General features: G+C 43.0%; 1 protein-coding gene across 5 annotated transcripts in view; it reads right to left on the bottom strand.

Annotated features, from left to right (window-relative positions):
* Positions 1-16,196, bottom strand: part of HIVEP2 (HIVEP zinc finger 2) — a 253,631-nt gene that overhangs the window by 179,554 nt on the left and 57,881 nt on the right. The gene's annotated exons all lie outside the window — the stretch shown is intronic.

Raw genomic sequence — 16,196 nt, 5'->3', positions numbered from 1 at the left:
ACTAAATCCACTCTTTTTTTTCCTTCAAATTGTTGCCTTTGTCCTCCCTGTAATAATGACTGAATAAGGTGCCATACTGGGGACTTTTCAAGCCTAAAAGCTCTCAGAGAGAGGTACCTGCTCTGGAACAATGGAGATGTCAAACCTCTCCTCCTACATTGGTCTAACTGACTGGCCTTGTTCTTTTAGTAATGGGATTTTAGGAAAAGAAATTGTGCAGTGAAAGGTGTCACCATCATCTATGGCCATTTGAAAACTCATTTTAATCCTAAAATTTGAATGCAGTCTATTGGTTATGTACTTATTTAGCTAATTAGTTAGTGCGGCAACCAGAAACCACAGTAACAAAATTGGGAGTGTATCCAAAAAAAGACACCAAGTGCAAATACTTGATGAGACATGCTCAACCTGTTTCAGTTAAGAGCTGCTGAAATGGCAGATTTCAATTCCCTATCAATTTGCTTATTTATTTATTTGCTTTTAAGGGTAAAGTCTGGTTAATCAGGTTCCATTTTTGCCCTCAAAGAACTTTCACTGACTAGGCTTTGACATTTCAGACTCTGTTAATTATGCCGGATTGTAGAAAAAAACACAAAATGAAAACCCCTCAGGAGTCTTTCATTCATTCATTCAATTGTATTTATTGAGCACTTACTGGGTGCAGAGCACTGTACTAAGTGCTTGGAAAGTACAAATCGGCATATAAGAGGGACATCCATAGGTCAGAATGATAAATGAGAAAATTCAGACCCTCAAATATTTTGGTTTCCATAGGACATGAAAATCCATTTCCTGCTTCTTGGATTGTAGCAGATGACAGAATATGCACTGCCTACAATCAGGAATGACTCACATCTTTGGATTACTTCCTTATGGAACCTCTCTACTGCAGCTCTCTTTCTATACCCCACATAAGTCGTTCAGGCAGGGGGAGCATGCTCCTCTTCAGCAGCACTGATCTTAGCTGGATCTGGACTCTCTGAAGTTAAGCTATGGTTCTGGGTGGTGCCTTCGACTCCAGAACCCACTGACCCTATGAGGGAGGAGTCAAAGACAAGAATGGAGAAAGGGAAGGGTCATGAAAGGAAAAAAAGTTCTGAGAGAAAAGGAGCAGGCTTTGATAGTTGTCTGAATCGGGGAGCATTTCGTTTCCATTTCTGTGACCAACCATCGGTATAGCATCACATCAGGGGGATAGGGATCACATACAGCCCCTAAATTCTAGCTTTGGATAGGACCCGAAATTTAGGCAGCAGTTCCAGAAGAAAAGCCAATCGTTATGGCAGCATCCACCAGCAATAGCTACAGCCTTTTGCCACTCTCTTATTTCCTTCTCAGTCTGGAAAATCCAAGAATGAGGCAACAGCAGCAACAAATATGGCCACGGGAGACATTCTCAAGTTTCCCCTCGGATACCAATGAATACCTCCTATCTGGGATTATTGGAGAAATACTACAGGGGTAACAACTCTTGTGAGGAGAAGGGGGAGGGAAAACATTGACCTGCAGGTGCTGTGAAAATAAATCTGATTGCTGGACCTGGCTGGGAGGAAACCTTAAGCATAAAAACAGAACGGGAACTCACAGACTCTAGCCAAGTGCCAAAGGGCATACTTGGCATAGAAAGTTGAGTAACCACTACTCGACAGTCCATCACTGTGGTTCCTGGGTCAACAGAAGGGGCACAGCTGGTGAGGAACACAAAGCAGTCTCCTGCCCACAAACAAGCAGGCTGATTGTTGCACTCCTGGCCTCTGCTGAGAAGCCACAGAAACCTGAACTTGGACTGTGCCACCCAGGAGTGCGGCCACGACACACAGCAGCCTGTTGGCCTCCTAGTCAGATTTTAAAATAAAATAGATTTGCTGACTTCAAAGAAGTCAGCATTTCCATCCCAGGAACATTTCTAATTGCAGGATGGGGGAGGAAGAGGAGGAGGTGGAAACAAGATCATATGCATGAGCAGAGGGACACTTACATGCACTTCAATTCTGGTCTCAGTACAAAGGGTCTATTATATATTCACTCATAAATGTGTGGGTAAGATTTAGAGGGTTTTTTTTTTCCAACTCCCTCCCAACCCCACACTCTGAATGCATTAGTATATACACCTCCAACACAATTGGCTTCTTCCTGTTGCCATGGAACTGAAACCTTTGTAGTTCAAATGGAGATGTTTGCCAGGGAGTATACTGCTCTTACACTTCCTAAAACAGAGGTAAAAATCGCTGCATAACATTAGCTCCACTAGTATTGCAGATTTTCAGCATCTTGTCTAAATGTTCTGCAGCCACAATGTTTTTTTCTCTCACCCCATGTAAGAATAGCACATCACAGTGGAAGCAGCTGGCAGAGTGATTCTTGCATTTTCAAAGTAGTAAGTCACAAACCGAACATATTTTTAAGGCTCATAAACTGAACTATGGACTTGCCCTTCCTTTTGGTCAGAACTGGTTTTTGATCGGGGAACAGGTTAAGAGATAAAGAAACATAATACAGGTTTAGCAAATGTACTATAGATTGTATACAACAATCTCTGTTCAGTATTACTTCCTAGTAGAAAAACTGTTCCTCTTGGAAAGTGACATATCTCAGGATTGTTTTACTGTCTAATGTATGATGAGCAAACACTGATCATCAACAAATGAGATCATATCAATTTCTCAAATTCCATTACGGGTTGATTTCAAAAACCTATGAAAACCTTTCCATATTTTAGCAGTCTCCTCATATCATTTGGAAACAAAATACAGAAATCTACATATTCAACATGACTAATATATCTCTGGAACAATATCTGCATCTCTTGGTGAAATGAATGAGCTGTCTTTTGCAAAAAAGAGATTTAATTTTCCTACCTGGAAATCTAATTTCTGCAGGTGGCAACCTCCTAGTCAGAGACCAATTCTTCTCATTCTGTCTCTTTGTCACTTACATAGATTCTCCCACTTGCTAGCAAGATTTCTGCCCACTGACTTCCCCCTCCCACTATCCAACCACACTAGCAACCTCTGGTACGGATGACTATGAAAATGATTTTAGTGTTAATCAAAACAATAAAAGTGAATCTATGTGTTTAAAAGGTGAGAGCATAAAAATGTGCAAGAGGCGGAGGAAGAGAGGAAGGAGGAGGAGGAGAAGGAAGTGAGGTGCGTGATGCATTCTACACAGAGCCTCAGTATTTTGAAGCTCCTAGCCGAAACCAGAGGCTTAAACTTGGCCAGGGGGTAACTAACACCAAAGAATGGTGCAACGTGTCCTCACGCCTCTCCTTCAGTTAGGCTTCCAAGTTATGTTGCTGGCACAGTCTAAAACTCACATTATATAAGAACAAATCTCTTTTAAACCTTTTAATTGTCCACTTATATATTGTGGTTTATATTTTTCCACAATTTTCTTTTGGTTAAAGATGTGGAGTTTTTTCAGCATATTGCGTGATTTAACTTTACATGGATATTGATTTCAAAATCTAAGCATTTCTGACTTTTCATTAATTCGAGAAGGCCGTTTCCTCAGTGAGAATCATCTTTAACTACTATGCCTAAGCAAATGGACATCTTAAGACTGTCTGCAAGACTAAATGGGCACAGACTGCCAAAAAGCACGTGGTTAAAGGGATAATAATCAGAACACTAATAATAATGCTCCCTGCACCCAGGCCTAAAACTGCAAACCTAGCCCTCAAGTCTTCTTTATTTTTCCTGTTAGTGATTTTCTTCACCATTTTTCTCCTCTTGCTTGGGTTTTGATGCCTTCAAACTACACTCAACTAACATCTCTGGGGACTGGGGGTCTCAATTTTTCCAGAGCCCTACGCTCCCCAGAGGAGGACATCCATGCCCACCACCCCTTATTATCACGCCTCAATTCCAATCCCCAGGATTCATCTCTGAGGGGAGCGACAGGTTAATAGGTCCCAGCCTCTCACGGAAGCTTTCTAAAAACCCTTTTAAACTTAAGCAAGTCAATCCAACTAAGGAATGCTGATCCACAGCCAGAGTCCAGTTATCTGATCAGGCTTTAGAGGCCGACACCCACTCTGGTGCTACTCAGGGACCATCTTTGAACGTCACTGAGTAGCAGGGCTCTCAGAGCATCCCAGGGCAATGTATCATTCTGTTCAGATAGGCATTCCCCAACCCTGTTGGATGAACGACAGCAACCACAGCAGCCCACAAAGAGGGTGGAGAACTGATGAATACAATGATAAATATTTGTGATGAAACAGGATGTGGGGAAAAATATCTCAACTACTGAAACTACTTGGACTCAACAGTGTCATCTTGTTGTAGCATTTGGAATCAGTGAAAAGACTTAAGAGGTTTTTCCTCAGTGTTTTCCCCTTTTTTGCCAATAACTCATAAAATTACAACTGCTCCACAGGGCAGGCCAGGGATGATGATTCCCTGTTTAGAATCAGACCATCAGTTCTTTTAGAATTGGCAATAAGTCTTCGGACATTGTGCCCTTATGAGTACTGCCCAACAAAATAATACTAATAATAATGATGGTATTTGTTAGGCGCTATGTGCCAAGCACTGTTCTAAGCACTGGGGGAGATACAAGGTAATCAGGTTGTTCCACGTGAAGCTTACAGTCTTAATCCCCATTTTACAGATGAGGCAACTGAGGAACAGAAAGTTAAGTGACTTGCCCAAAGTCACACAGCAGACAAGTGTATATTTAAGAATATATATAAGAATTCCAACAAAATTACCCTAAGTTCCTCGAGGGCAAGAACTGTGTCATTCTTAATAATAATAATAATAATAATGGCATTTGTTAAGCGCTTACTACATGCAAAGCACTGTTCTAAGCACTGGGGAGGATACAAGGTGAACAGATTGTACCATGTGGGGCTCACAGTCTTCATCCCTATTTTACAGGTGAGATAACTGAGGCACAGAGTAGTGACTTGCCCAAAGTTACACAGCTGACAATGGCAAAGCTGGGACTTGAACCCATGACCTCAGACCCCCAAGCCCATGCTCTTTCCATTGAGCAACGATTCTTCCCTTGTAAATTCCCCCTTGGCACCAATACGGGGCACAAAGCAGGCCACCAATACGCAGTACTGTGGCAAGTGACAATTGCTGCTCAAAAGGTCAGGGGCCATTCCTCCAGATCAGCAGGGTACTCTAACCAAACAGGTTCATGCTATCAGACAGATGCTCCCTAATTCCCTTGCAAGGTTCTAGCCAAAACTAATAGCGGAAACACAACTTTATGCCATAACCTTACTGAGAAGTAGCTCTGATACTGTCATATTATTGTGAGTAAATTGGATTCATGAGACAGAGAAGCAGCTGTGTTCTAGTGGATAGAGCACAGGCCTGGAAGCCAGAAGGATCTGCGTTCTAATGCCAGCTCCACTGCATCTCTGCTATTTGATCTTGGGCAAGTCACTTCACTTCTCTGGGCCTCAGTTGCCTCATTTATAGAACGGGGATTAAGAAAATATGAGCCCCATGTGGGACAGGGACTGTGTCCAACCTGTTTAACTTGTATCTACTCCAGCGGTTAGAACAGTGCCTGACACGTAGTAAGTGCTTAACAAGTACCATTATTATTATTATTATTACTTGAAGATAAAACCATTATAGCTCCACATTCAGGTATACTCCATGCTACTTACCATATTCACACACAGATTCTATTTATCACATAGTGGGGTGACAGACAAAAGGTAGTTGACTGTGTCACTGGGTTAAACTATTGCAAGCCCAACTGGCAGTGATCTGGAATTCATGGCCACAGACACTGCCATGAAGTACAGGGTCCTTTGTAATAATGATAATAATAATATTAATAATTATAATTCTGGTATTTGGTAAGTGCTTACTATGTGCCAGGCCACCACCAAGCACCAAGATGTCTCCCAGAAAAAACATACAGGTACCTCTGGCTTGCCCAGGTTCACTTGCCCACTGGCTGGAATCCAGGGATCTGTCTAAAACTGGTACTGCCCCAACTATATAGGCATCAGTCTGATCTGAACCCAAAGGCTCAGATTCCTCATTTCAAGGAGAAAAAAAATATGTAAAAGCCATGCCAACAGCTTGTGCTGATGCCTGAATTCTTCCCTAGCAGACTTGGGTTCCAACTTAATTCTTGCTGTACATTTTGCTACACATGTCACTGAACCACAGGGATACAGGAGGAAAGATAGAGCAGAGAGAGGGCAAGGTTCACCCTAAACCACCTTATTTTGAATAATAATAATTAATAATTATGGTATTTGTTAAGCGCTTACTATGTGCCAAGCACTGTTCTAAGCACTGGGGTAGATACAAGGTAATCAGGTTGTCCCACATGCGGCTCATAGTCTTAATCACCATTTTACAGATGAGGTAACAGGCACAGAGAAGTTAAGTGGCTTGCCCAAGGTCACACAATAGACAAGTGGCAGACCTGGGATTAGAACCCACGTCCTCTGACTCCCAAACCCATGCTCTTTCCACTAATCCATGCTGAATCTGTTTATCAGGCTCAAGAATGCAGCTGGGAGGCTCCTCAGACACAAAACACCGTGGTAGCCTAAAGCAAATCAACTCAACATAAAATTGGGTTGCTTTTGACTTTTACACCCAGGCAACTCCAAATTTATCGTGCTTGACAATATAAGAAATATCTACAAATATACCAAAGATAGAGCAGGAAAATTATAGATATTTGTTTGAGAAAACTAGCTGTACTCATGTAATACACCTGCTATGAGCCCACTGTTGGGTAGGGACTGTCTCTATATGTTGCCAACTTGTACTTCCCAAGCGCTTAGTACAGTACTCTGCACAACCAGTAAGCGCTCAGTAAATATGATTGATGATGATGATGATGATAATTCTCTCAATATTTATTAACCATATGGCACTTGGCTAAGCAAGCTATCCATTTTCTTAATAAAAAAATGTCATTAATGACTGCTGATTGAGCACCTCTGCAAAAAATCATCTGCTGTGAAAATTAAAGATGATTAACATATTCACAAAAGAAGGTTCCCATGCTCCATATCAATGGATCTCTTGTATCTATTGCTCCCTTTTCTTTGACAACAGGATTTATATTGGCTTTTTAGAACTATGATTCAACAACTGAACTGTATGACACTTGGAAAACTGAAAATCTAGTTTGTAGTAAAAACTGATTTCTGAACTGAAGATGAATGAGATTTCTTAAAAAGCATGAAATAAGTTCACTTTTTAGTTTATACAAAATATTCCAAATAAAGAACCTAGCACTGTAAAGAACTGCAGTTGCTTAGCCTGTAAAGATCTGAAAATCAGATATACTTTTTCTTGAACTATCCCAATAACCCTTAACCATCCTACAGTGAAGATGAAGCAAATCAATGAATCCAAGAATAGAAATATAGCTTTCCCATCCCTAAAAGGCTAAAAAGAGTTGTGCATGTTTTAAATTCTCATAGCCCTTATAGACTGAATTTTAGTTTTCTGAAGCAATTTAAAAGCCAAATTACTCAGATTACTGTGCCATGTTTTCCTATACCACCTCCATAACTTTCAATGCCTATAGTATTGGTAGGGATTGTTTTGTGATGGCCCACAGCTCTGCTAGACTATTGGATGCAGTCCAGAAGTAGCCCTAACATTCTTTCCTTAGCCGTTTGCCAGCCAGCCAAGTGGTAACCTCAGTAGAGTTCCCTGAGTCCACACAGGTCATCAGGACAACGTCAAGGGGATGGAAAAGTCTGAAATTTTGTCAGAATTCAGGGTTCTCGGGCAGTCTTGTAGATGGGGCCAGTGACGCTAACAACTGTACTCATGTTGATTTTGCTTGTCTGGCTCAATCACCAGGGTGGTTGGGTGAATGCTTTGTGTGAGATTTACTCAATACAAATTTGAGACACAAACAAAATTTTCCTCTGAAATTTTCTTCCCTCGAAAAAGCATGTCCCATTCAGACACACCCAGCTGCGGAGACACCTCCCTTCTTCCCTAGCCCAGCCCTGCCCCCTCCCTTAAGAGCAAGCCAACAAATTCGGGTCCAGTGCTTACTATCCTCTCGCTCACAGATTTACTGTGACCCACTTAAACCCACAAACAGTGACCCAATAGGGTGTTCTGTTCAAATGGAAACAAAATCCATGAGGTGCAATTCCACAAGTGAAAAAATACATGGCATGAGAAACAACTCTTTCAACCACCAACAATTGCTACTGCATAGGGAATTGACCTTTACACAGTGCCTACTTGGGACAAACCTAACAGCAGGCTGAAAAGATTTCACTGCATCCTTACAGTATTAAGAATAGCTCACTCGTTAGCTACCTAACATTAGCCAAAGGGATTTGCTACTTCAGGTAGGACCTGGTTTGAATAGCAGTCAAGGGACCAGAAAATTAAAAGCTTTGTAGACAAATGCTGAAGAGAATAGGGAAATATCCCTTTGCTTGAATTCTTGGACTGATTTGAACATTGGGTTCTGTATGATATATAACTGAGTTAATGTATTGAAAAGTGTTATTATGACCAGTGTCGTTATGGCTGCAATCCAACATGGAAGCACTGAAAAACATTAGTTTATCCTTGATATTATTATCCATGACCAGCTCCTAGCCCTGTCACTGCCCCTCCTCACCATCACTGAAACCTGGCTCTCCCCAGATGACAGTATCCCGAACTCTCTCTTCCAAGCGGGTCTCGTCCTCTCCCACTCTCCAAGACTCACTGGGAAAACGGGGAGGAGTCAGCTCGCTTCTTGCTCCACAGTAACACTTTCGCACCATCCCACGTGCCCATCCCTCTCGTTCCCTTTCTTCGAAGCCCACATCATCCATCTCTACCACCCACTCCAATTAATGGTCACCGATATCTACTGCCCTCCAGGCCCCACCTCCAATTTTCAGAATCATTTTGATCCCTTCCTCACATTCCTTCTCTCCTCTGTCCCTACGCTAATCTGCAAGGACTTCAATATTCAAGTGGATGTTACCAACGATATTCCGGCTACCCGCTTCCTCTCTCTCCTCCACTGACCTCCTGCTCCACCACACCTCACCCACGCACCAATCTGGACATCCACTTGATCTCATCATATCTATCCTCACCAACTCTGCAATTCCTCTCTCTGACAGCAACCTCCTCATCCGCCTTCTTTCCCACACACCCCTATCCCATAAATCTGTCTTGTTCCCCCACAGAAACCTTCCTTCTCTCAACCCCCTCCAATTATCCTAAGCCATCATGCCCCATTTGGTCTCCTTATCCAGCCTCCCTTCTCACAACACACAAATTCACATCTTCAACTCTGCCCTTTCCTCTGAACTGGCTTGCTCCCCTATCCCTCCACTGACCTCATACCAATAACCCTCAGCCCTGGATCACCTTCCACGGTACGCTTCTTCCACTCTTGTTCGTGTACCAAGGATAGCTGTTGGTGGAAAGCCAGACAACAAGCCAAATTCGTCATCATCAATGGTATTTATTGAGGATTTACTATGTGCAGACCCCTTACTCAGCGCTTGGGACAGTACAATAGAGTTGGCATTTCTCATCCATCTCAATCTCATCCTTACCTGCGAAAACTCTGCCCTTTCCTTGGTTCAGCAACAATACTTCTCCACCTTTATGGACTCCCATGCTCAATGCCCATGCCAGATGTTTCAATTTTTAAAACAATTTTTAAAACTTTGAAAATGTTTTTTTAAAAACATCCAAGACAGAACTTCTCATCATCCCCCCGAAACCCTGTCTTCCCCATGACTTTCCCATCACTGTAGACAGCACCACCATCCTCCCCGTCTCACAACAACCGTGGCATTATCCTTCTCGCATTCAACCCAAATAGTATGTCGCCAAATCCTATCAGTTCTACCTTCACATCACTACAATCCACCATTTCCTCTCCATCCAAACTGCTATAGCACTCACCCAAGCACTTACCCTATCCCACTTTGACTATTGCATCAGTCTCCTTGCTGACCTTCCTGTCTATCCCTACTTCGCCCCCTCCTATCTTATCTCACATATGTCTTAATATGACCCACTGCACTCAATTTGCCCTCTAATAGCCTCCTACTCATTGTACTTCAATCTCATCTATCTCATCGCTAAGGCCTTGCCCACATCCTGCCTGGCCCAGAACTCCCTCCCCCGTCATATATGATTGACCATCACTCCCCTTACCTTCAAATCAGTATTAAAACCACATGTCCTCCAAAAGGTCTTCCCCAACTAAGCCCTAATTTCCCCTATTCCCTCTCTCTTCTGTGTCGCCCATGCACTTGGACTTGTACCTTCTATTCACCTCACCCTCAACGCTTATGTGCGTAGCCATAATTTATTTTAATGTCTGTCTCCCCCTTTAGAGTATAAGCTCTTTGTGGGCAGGGAACCTGTCTACCAATTCTCATATTTTACTCTCCCTAGTGCTTAGTAGATTGCTCTGCACATAGTAAGCACTCTGAAAATACCACTTATTGATTGATTGCTCTGCACACACTAAGTGCTTAATAAATGATTGACTGATCTATCGCCCTCTTTAAACTCCTTCTTCCCCCACTTTTTCCATCTCTTGCCCCTAGCAACCTCACTTCCTATTTTATCAATAACATTGAAACCATTAGGTGTGATCTCCCCAATATTTTCCCCTGCATTTCTCAGTCCCCTCCTCCTCCAACCCCGTCTTCAACTTTTTCATCCTTTCCAGCAGTTTCTCAAGAGGGGATCCCCTGCCTCCTTTAAAATCTACCTCCACCACCTGTGCCTCCAACTCTATCCCTTTGCTCCTTAAAAAAAAGCATTTACACTCTTTCTCCTTCTGTCTCTGACCACTATCTTCAACTACTCAATGTTTAATGGCTCCTTTGCCCCTGCTTTCAAACATGCCCACTTCTCCTGTATCCTACCAAAAGACCCCAACAAACTTCCTTTGACCCCATGGCACATTCCAGTTATCACCCATTACTCCCCTACCATTCCTTTCAACTCAGAGTTGTGCTGCCTCCACTCCTCTTCAATTTTTCTCCATGACACCCTGCAATCTGGCTTCTGCTGCCTTCACTTCACAGAAACTGCCTTCTCTAAGGTCACCAATGACCCCATATTTGACAAATCCAAAGGCTTCTACTCCATCCCAGCCCCCTTAGGACTCTCAGCTGCTTTCAGCACTGTGGCCCACTCCCTTCTCCTGAAAACACTTTCTAATCTTGGTTTCACTTGTTCATCTCCTGATTCTCCTCTTATGCCTCTGGCCACTCATTCTGAGTCTCCTTACCTGGCTCCTTTTCTACCTCCAACTCCCTAACTGTGGGAGTCCCTCAGAGCTCAGTTTTGATTCCCTATTTTCCATCTACACCCACTTCCTTGGGGAACTCACTTCCACAGCTTCAAATGGATAGTGGATAGAGCATGGCAAGGGAGTCGGAAGGTCATGGGTTCTAATCCTGGCTCTGCCACGTGTGTGCTCTGTGTCCTTGGGCAAGTCATTTCACTTCTCTGGGCCTCAGTTACCTCATGTGTAAAATGGAGGGGTTGAAACTGTGAGCCCTGCATGGGACAGGGACTGTGTCTGACCTGTTTTGCTTGTATCCACTCCAGCACTTAGTACAGTGCCTGGCACAGAGTAAGTGCTTAACAAATACCATAATTATTATTATTATCTTTATCCAGTTGATTCCCAAATCTACCTCTCCAACCCTCTCTCCTTTTCTGCAGTCCCACATTTCCTCCTGCCTTCAGGACATCTATTCTTGGATATCCCACCGATGCCCCAAACATAACATGTCCAAACAGAACTCACCTTCCTGCCCAAAACCTGTCCTCCTGCCAACTTCCCCATCACTGTAGACAACACCACCATCCTTCGTCTCACAAATCCTTGAAGTCAGCATTACCCTCATCTCGCCTTGCTCATTCAACCCACATATTCAGTCTGCCACCAAATGCATTCCATTCTTCCTTCACAATATCTCTAGAATCCACCCCATCCTACCAAACTTCTACCACACTGGCCCATGAATTTACCATACTTCATCTCAACAACTGCACCAGCCTCCTCGCTCACCTCCCAGTTCCCAGTCTCTTCCTACATACTACATACTTCACTTTTCTGCCCAGATCATTTTTCTAAAAAAAATTCAGTCTCTATAATGATGATAATAATAATAATAATAATAATTGTGGTATTTGCTAAGTGCTTACTATGTGTCAGCGCTGAGGTAGATACGAAAGCATTTGGGTTGTATACAGTCTCTGTCCCACACTGGGCTCACAATCTTAATCCCCATTTTATTATTATTACTATCAAATGCCATTGAGTCATTTCCGATTCATTCAGAGAAGCAGCCTGGCTCAGTGTCAGAGGTCATGGGTTCTAATTCCGACTCTGCCACATGTCTACTGTCTACTCTGTGACCTTGGGCAAGTCACTTAACTTCTCTGAGCCTCAGTTATCTCATCTGCAAAATGGGGATTAAGACTGTGAGCCCCATGTAGGACAACCTGATCACCTTGTAATCCCCACAGCACTTAGAAAAGTGCTTTGCACATAGTGAACACTTAATAAACACCATCATTACTAATTAATAGTGACTTTATGAACGTATTTTCTCCAAAATGTCCTATCTTCTGCCATAATCCGTAATCCTGCTAAAGGCTCTTCCATTATCGTTGTTATGGTTGGTCTCCTTCTAGACTTTAAGCCTGATGTGGGCAGGGATTATCTCTTTATTGCCGAACTGTACTTTCCAAGCATTTAGTACAGTGCTCTGTACATAGTAAGTGCTCAATAAATACGACTGACTGGGTGAATGAATTTAGCTGCTGGCCTGTGTCTTCCACATTTTTCTTGGTTTTTTCCTAGCATTAGTATCTTCTCCACAGAATTAGTCCTCCTGATGATGTGTCCAAAATACTCTAATCTAAATCAAGTCATTTGGCCTTCCAAAGGCCACACTTGGTCTTCCAAATCTCCATTTTACAGATGAGGTAACTGAAGCACAGAGAAGTGAAGTGACTTGCCCAAGGTCATATAGCAGACAAGTAGTGGAGCTGGGATTAGAACACAGGTCCTTCTGACTCCAAGGCCCATGCTCTATCAACTAGGCCACACTGCTTCCCTATCCATATCTCCCCATTCCTCAAAAACCTCTCGTGATTATCCATTCATCTCCTCATCAAACAGAAACCCCTTATCACTGGCATTAAGGTGCTCAATCAGCAATCCTCTTCCTCCCTAGTCTAGTTAATCTCCCACTACAACTCAAGCCTGCACACTTGGGTCTTCTAAATCAATCAATCAATCAATTGTATTTATTGAGCACTTACTGTGTGCACAGCACTGTACTAAGCGCTTGGGAAGTACAAGTCAGCAACACATAGAGACAGCCCCTACCCAACAGCGGGCTCACAGTCTAGAAGACAGAGAACAAAACCAAACATACTAACAAAATAAAATAAATAGAATAGATATGTACAAGTAAGATAAATAAATAAATAAATGCTCTCTACCTTGATCTCCTCTGTCTTACTGACATCCTCTTGCTCATGTCCTCCCTCTGGCCTAGAACTCCTTCCCCCTTCATATATGACAGACCACTACTCTCTCTAGTTTAAAGCCCTACTAAATTCCCATCTCCTTCAAGAGGCCTTCTCTGACTAATCCCTCATTTCCCCACAAACTGCCCTCCCTTCTTTATCACCAATGAACTTGGATTTGTATCTCTTAAGCACTTTGTACTTCCCCCAACCCAGCCCCCAGCACTTATGAACACTCATTCATTCATTCATTCAATCGTATTTATTGAGAACTTACTGTGTACAGAGCACTGTACTAAGCACTTGGGAAGTAACATTCAGCAACAAATAGAGAAAATTCCCACCCACAACGGGCTCACAGTCTAGCCTCTCCCCACATTTCTTCCACCTGTAGTTTATTTTAATGTCTGTCTCCCACCACTAGACTGTAAAGTGCTTGAAGGAAAGAATCATGTCTCCTAACTCTAATGTACTGTACTTTCCCATGCACTTAGTACAGTGTCCAGCTCCCAATAATCACTCAATAAATATGATCAACAGTTTGAGGTTATGTATATATGGGATTTTTCCAAGAGGTTGATTCTCCCTGCCTGGATCCTTAGAGGCCTAAGGGTCTTCCTGATGGACAGCACCTATCGATCACACAGAAGTATTTATTGAGCATCTGCTGAATGTGAAGGCCTTCACTAAGTTCTTGGGAAAGTAGAACAGAAGGAAGACATATTGTTTGCTTCAGGGACCTCACAGTCAAAAAGAGGATATGGAGACAAAAAGCATTTACAAATTATGTGCATAGAAGAATAAACAGGAAGTAGTTCAAGTACATTGGGTTAAAGTAGTAGAATAATTGAATATATAAATGAAAAAATAAATATTCATACACACAAAATGCTGAAGACAGGAATAAAATAGAATATGAGGTTTAAGGTAGCTGTTGGGATGTGACTACGATGTGAATTATTTGGAGAAGGCTTCCAGGAGGAAGTGGGATTTTAGGAGGGCTTTGGAAGATGGGGAGAACTGTTGTCTGGAGGACTTGTCAGGGAGAAAGCTCCAGGCCATGCTAAGTTCCCACTTTAGAATGAGCAGAAGGACAGAGGCCTTATGTGAGATAAAGTTAGAATGGAAGCTTGGGAAGAATGAAGGGTTTTTTGTTTGTTTTTACTTTATGGTACTTGTTAAGCGCTTACTGTGTGCTAGGCACTGTACTAAATACCTGGGTACCTACCAGATCAACAGGATAGACACAATCCATGTCCAACATGGGGATCAGAGTCTTCATCCATTTTACAAATGAGTTAACTGAAGCACAGAGAAGTTAAGTGACTTGTTCAAGGTCACACAGCAAGGAGTGGCAGAGCTAGGATTGGAATTCAGGGTGCAAGCTGGGAATACCAGGTACAGGATGCCAATATATAAGATGGCGAGAGTTGATGGAGAACCTTGAAGAGCACACCTAGGGCTACCGGCATCTCTGACCTGTTCTCTGTGCTGCACCATCAATCTGCTTAGACTCCGGATAACAGCGGGGTGGGCTATCAGGGCTGGTGGAAAGACATGTGAAAATGACTGCAACATTATCAATTAATAGGGATGTTCAGATGACATAGCTTCCCAGGAAGGCTCAAAATCAGGATTATAGTAAGTCATTCATCATCATCATCAATCGTATTTATTGAGCGCTTCCTGTGTGCAGAGCACTGTACTAAGCACTTGGGAAGTACAAGTTGGCAACATATAGAGACAGTCCCTACCCAACAGTGGGCTCTTCTGGTCAGCACAGTCTCCATTAATGTTACACTACCATGCATTCTAACCCCAGCTCTGCAATAATAATGATGGGATTTGTTAAGCACTTACTGTGTGCAAAGAACTGTTCTAAGCACTGGGGGGATACAAGGTGATCAGGTTGTCCCACGTGGGGCTCACAGTCTTAATCCCCATTTTATAGATGAGGTAACTGAGGCACAGAGAAGTTAAGTGACTTGCCCAAAGTCACACAGCTGACAAGTGGCGGAGCTGGGATCAGAACCCACGACCTCTGACTCCCAAGCCCGGGCTCTTTCCACTGAGCCATGCTGCTTCTACAATGCTATGTGCCTGCTGGGTGACATTAGGCAAGTCACTTCACTTCTCAGTGCCTTACTTTCCTCCTCTGCAAAATGGGGATTCAATGTCTGTACTCCCTTCTAATTAGACTGTGAGCCCCATGTGGGATAGGGACTGAGTCCAATCTGATTAACTTGTATCTACCTCAGTGCCTGACACATAGTAAGCATTTAACAAATACCATAATCACCATTCAGCATTAAGGTTGTCCCACACAGATTCAGACCCTAACCAGAATCTCCTACAAGAAAATGATCTTCAAAAACTGCACCCCATTCTACAGGCATGACCTTAATTTTTAAGGTCAAGGGTAATCTTTCTCTTTCACTGGAGAGCACAGGGCCATAAAGTTTTAAACTCCCACTGTAACAATTCATATGATCAAACCCTGAATGAGCTGGCCCTGACCCACTGTTTCTGAGTCCACTGAGCACCTAAAAAAATCTGGCCAGCTGGCCTCAGGGCCCTGTCTCTCCCCACTCTGTCTTTCCCCCAATCCGGTGTCCCCATCCCCACCACCTAGGGAAAGTGTCAGCTGTAAAGGGTTATGGTACAGGCTGGGGTGTTAGCAAGGCATGTCCAGTGGGTCCC

This window comes from Tachyglossus aculeatus, chromosome 2, assembly GCF_015852505.1.
Source record: "Tachyglossus aculeatus isolate mTacAcu1 chromosome 2, mTacAcu1.pri, whole genome shotgun sequence".
Taxonomy (NCBI): domain Eukaryota; kingdom Metazoa; phylum Chordata; class Mammalia; order Monotremata; family Tachyglossidae; genus Tachyglossus; species Tachyglossus aculeatus.
Note: the sequence above shows the minus strand (reverse complement) of the source record. Positions and strands in the feature narration are given on the sequence as shown.